The sequence below is a fragment of the Symphalangus syndactylus genome, chromosome 7, assembly GCF_028878055.3.
Source record: "Symphalangus syndactylus isolate Jambi chromosome 7, NHGRI_mSymSyn1-v2.1_pri, whole genome shotgun sequence".
NCBI lineage: Eukaryota > Metazoa > Chordata > Mammalia > Primates > Hylobatidae > Symphalangus > Symphalangus syndactylus.
Window position 1 is genome coordinate 99,757,224 of NC_072429.2, and position 4,873 is coordinate 99,762,096.

Below are 4,873 nucleotides of genomic sequence, written 5' to 3' on the forward strand. Positions count from 1 at the left end.
AGCACAGGCCAGGTGGGAACCAGGAGAACTGTAGAAAAGATGCTCCCTTCATAATTCAGGTATATGGGGCCAGTGTTGCCAGACTTCCCATTTTTTTTTTTATTATTATACTGTAAGTTCTGGGATACATGTGCAGAATGTGCAGGTTTGTTACATAGGTATACATGTGCCATGGTGGTTTGCTGCACCTATCAACCTGTCATTTAGGTTTTAAACCCTGCATGCATTAGATATTTACCCTAATGCTCTCTCTCCCCTTGCCCCCAACCCCCTGACAGGTCCTGGTGTGTGATGGTCCCCACCCTGTGTCCATGTGTTCTCACTGTTCAAGTCCCATTTATGAATGAGAACGTGCGGTGTTTGGTTTTCTGTTCCTGTGTTAGTTTGTTCAGAATGATGGCTTCCAGCTTCATCCGTGTCCCTGCAAAGGACGTGAACTCATTCCTTTTTATGGCTGCATAGTATTCCATGGTGTATATGTGCCACATTTTCTTTATCCAGTCTATCATTGATGGGCATTTGGGTGGGTTCCAAGTCTTTGCTATCGTAAATAGTGCTGCAATAAGTATACATGTGCATGTGTCTTTATAGTAGAATGATTTATATTCCTTTGGGTATATACCCAGTAATGGGATTGCTGGGTCAAATGGTATTTCTGGTTCTAGATCCTTGAGGAATCGCCACACTGTGGTTGAACTAACTTACACTTCCACCAACAGTGTAAAAGCATTCCTATTTCTCGACTTCCCAATTTTTTAATGATAACTTGGGAATCTGGGTTTGAATGTGATCTCCCAATCCTAATATTGGGTAATTCATTCAAATATTAAATAACTCTCGTAAGTTAAATGAACAAATTACACACACACACACACACACGAAAGCCAACTTACTACCTCTGCATTAACTCAGACGGCATTAGTCTGTGTGGTAGAAAGTTGTCATGGCACACCAAACTGTTGGTGGTGGTTACTTTTGGGAACAGGAGTGGGAGTGAGTGGGAACTTTTACATTTTTCTCAGTATACTTTTCTATTGTTTGAATCTTTGGCGATGAGAATACACATATATTATTTAGGGAGTTATTTTTAAAAATTGACAATCTGAAAAATGTAAGAGAGACTGGACTTAGAAGACTCCAACATTTAAGAATGGTTGGAGAATTACATTTAACATGGTAGATTGATTGCATGAAAGAAAGAAACAAAAAGAAAAACGAAAAAGAAACTTGGAGGAAGCAGCAAAAAGTCAAGGAGCAAAAAAAAATATATGTATCAAAAGGACTATCATTTATGAAAGAACAAGATCCTACAAAAATCAGAGAACAAGAAGGAGCTCCTAGAAACTAAAAGTATAATAACATTCAAAAGAAAGTTTAGGCCAGGCACAGTGGCTCACACCTCTAATCCTAGCACTTTGGGAAGCCAAGGCAGGCAGATCCACTGAGTTCAGGAGTTCGAGACCAGCCTGGCCAACATGGTGAAACCCTGTCTCTACTAAAAATGCAAAAATTAGTGGGGTGTGTTGACGTGTGCCTGTAATCCCAGCTACATGGGAGGCTAAGGCAGGTGAATTGCTTGAACCCGGGAGGTGGAGGTTGCAGTGAGCAGAGATCGTGCCACTGAACTCCAGCCTGGGTGACATATTGAGAAAAAAAAAAAAAAAAAAAGGAAAGTTTAGAAGATAAAAATCTGATAAATTGATAAAATATCGGCTGGGCGCAGTGGCTCACGCCTGTAATCCCAGCACTTTGGGAGGCTGAGGCGGGCAGATCACGAGGTCAAGAGATTAAGACCATCCTGGCCAACATGGTGAAACCCCGTCTCTACTAAAAATACAAAAATTAGCTGTGCATGGTAGTCCCAGCTACTCGGGAGGCTGAGGCAGGAGAATCACTTGAACCCGTGAGGCAGAGGTTGCAGTGGGCCGAGATCGAGCCACTGCACTCCAGCCTGGTGACAGAGCAAGACTCCATCTCAAAAAAAAAAAAAAAGTTGATAAAATCTCATAGTGTAAATAAAAGACACAGATTTGGAAAGTAGGAGAGACACAATATGGAATTGAGAAGGTTGAATCAGGAGTTCCACATTCAACTGATAGCATATTCAGAAAGAACAAAGAAAACTGGAGGGGAGAAAATTATCAAAGAAGTACTATGAGAAACATTTTCAGAATTGAAGGACATGAAAGTCATAATGAAAAGATCCCATGAAGTTCCCAAACAACATAATTAATAAGAGTAAAATAAAATCAAGGCACATTATCATGAAATTTGACAGCATCAGGAATCAAGAGAAGATTCCTAGAGATTTCCTGAGAGGTGAAACAAGCCACAACAAATGGACAGAAATAGAATGGCATCAGACTCCTCCACAGCCACGTGGATGCTGGGAGGAAATGGAGCATTTGGAAAAAAATATTGCCTAGCTGGTATACAGAGCCAAAGTAACAACCAAGTGTGAGGGTATAACGAAGTCATTTTCAGACATGCAGGGCCTCAATTTTTTTTCTGGACTGGGTGCAGTGGCTCACTCCTGTCATCCCAGCACTTTGGGAGGCCGAGGCAGATGAGCCCAGGAGTCTGAGAGCAGCCTGGGCACTGTGGTGAAACCCTGTCTCTACAAAAAATATTTTAAAAATAACTGGGTGTGGTGGTGCATGCCTGTGGTTCCAGCTACTTGGGAGGCTGAGGTGGGAGGATCACTTGAGCCTGGGAGGCAGAGGTTGCAGTGAGCTGAGATTTTGCCACTGCACTCCAGCCTAGGTGACAGAGTAAGACCCTGTCTCAAAACAACAACAACAACAACAACAAAAATTAGCTGAGCATGGTGGCATGTGCCTGTAGTCCCAGGTATTTGGAAGGCTGACCCTGTCTCAAAAACAAAACAAAGAAAAACAACAACCCGCCCCCCCAAACACACACACACACACACACAAAACTTTTTTGAGTGCCCTTTCTTAAGAAGCTACTAGAGGATCTATTTTACCAAAATGAATGAATGAATCAAGGAGACCTGGGATCGAGACCCCACGGTGGATTTAGCATGTGAGATGGAGTGAGCAAAGGAAGTTCTCAGGATGAAAGTAAAGATAGATTTTAAGGTGGCAGCTATGCAGCATGCTTAGAAGGAAACCAGTTGCTATGGTTTGAATGTGACTCTCAAATTTCATGTGTTGGAAACTTAACCCCAAAATGCATATGTTGATGGCATTTGGAGGTGGGACTTTTGGGAGGTAATTAGGATTAGATAAGGTCATCAGAGGCCCCCGTGATGGGACTGGTGGCTTTCAAAGAAGAGGAAGGAAGTCCTGAGCTGGCACACTCTTGACGTCTTACCATGTGATACCCTTTGCCATGTTATGACACAGCAAGAAGGCCCTCACCAAATGCCAGTGCCATGCTCTTGGACTTCCCAGCCTCTGGAGTCATGAGTTAAATAAAATTCCTTTCTTTATAAATTGCCCAGTCTGTGGTATTCTGTTACAACAACAGAAAATGGACTAAGGCATCAGTGCATAGTAGATCAATAACATGAAGGGTAATCATAGTAGTATCTCTAGGGGAAAATGGAACTGATAGGTGATTCAAAATGCATGATATATAAGGTATTTGAAGGAATCATTATTAATAAATATATTTAAAATGGTAAATGGAAAACAAGGCAACTATTAACTCTGGACCAAAAAAATGTTTTAAGAAAGGAATGTTAAGGCCAGGCATGGTGGCTCACAGTTGTAATCCCAGCACTTTGGGAGGCCGAGGTGGGCAGATCACAAGGTCAGGAGATTGAGACCATCCTGGCTACAGTGAAACCCCGTCTCTACTAAAAAAAACACAAAAAATTGGCTGGGTGTGGTGGCGGGCACCTGTAGTCCCAGCTACTCAGGAGGCTGAGGCAGGAGAATGGCGTGAACGCAGGAGGTGGAGCTTGCAATTGAGGTGAGCCTAGATCATGCCACTGCACTCCAGCCTGGGTGACAGAGGGAGACTCCATCTCAAAAACAAACAAACAAACAAACAAAAAGAAACGGAATGTTAATCATGCCATACTGTGTTTCAATTGTAAACAATATTGGAATACTTGTAATATTCAAGTACTGAATACTAACTTAACAAAAAAATACAATGTAATCATTTTGGAAAAATGAAGATAGTGAGTATAGCTCTGTGTGTGTACAGTAGGAGTCAGGGGGATATATAATATCCCTAAACACCTCTGTTCCATATTAAAAAAAAAAAGTCAGCAGACAATGCTTAAATTGAAAACCAAGAAATGGAGACAAGGATGAGATGCAGCAGAGGACGGATTTTTAAAAAATTTAAACAAGTCTTTGGCTTTTTTTGTTTTAATTAGTGTTTTGGTGTGTTTTCAGTCTTAGTACTAACAGTGCTGAAATGAATAACCTTATACATACGTTATTTTGTTTGTGTGCAAATATAGATGTAAGATTAATTTCCAAAGGCGAAAGGGCAAACACGTGTACTTCTGATAGCTACTGCCTAATTTTTTTTTTTTTTTTTTTTTTTTTGAGACGGAGTCTCGCTCTGTCGCCCAGGCTGGAGTGCAGTGGCGCGATCTCGGCTCACTGCAAGCTCCGCCTCCCGGGTTCACGCCATTCTCCTGCCTCAGCCTCTCCGAGTACCTGGGACAACAGGCGCCCGCCACCACGCCCGGCGAATTTTTTGTATTTTTAGTAGAGACGTGGTTTCACCGTGGTCTCGATCTCCTGACCTCGTGATCCGCCCGCCTCGGCCTCCCAAAGTGCTGGAATTACAAGCGTGAGCCACCGCGCCCGGCCGCTACTGCCTAATTGCTCTCTATAGGGTCATACCATCTTATTCTCACACCAGAATTGTATGAGAGTGTTTTCCC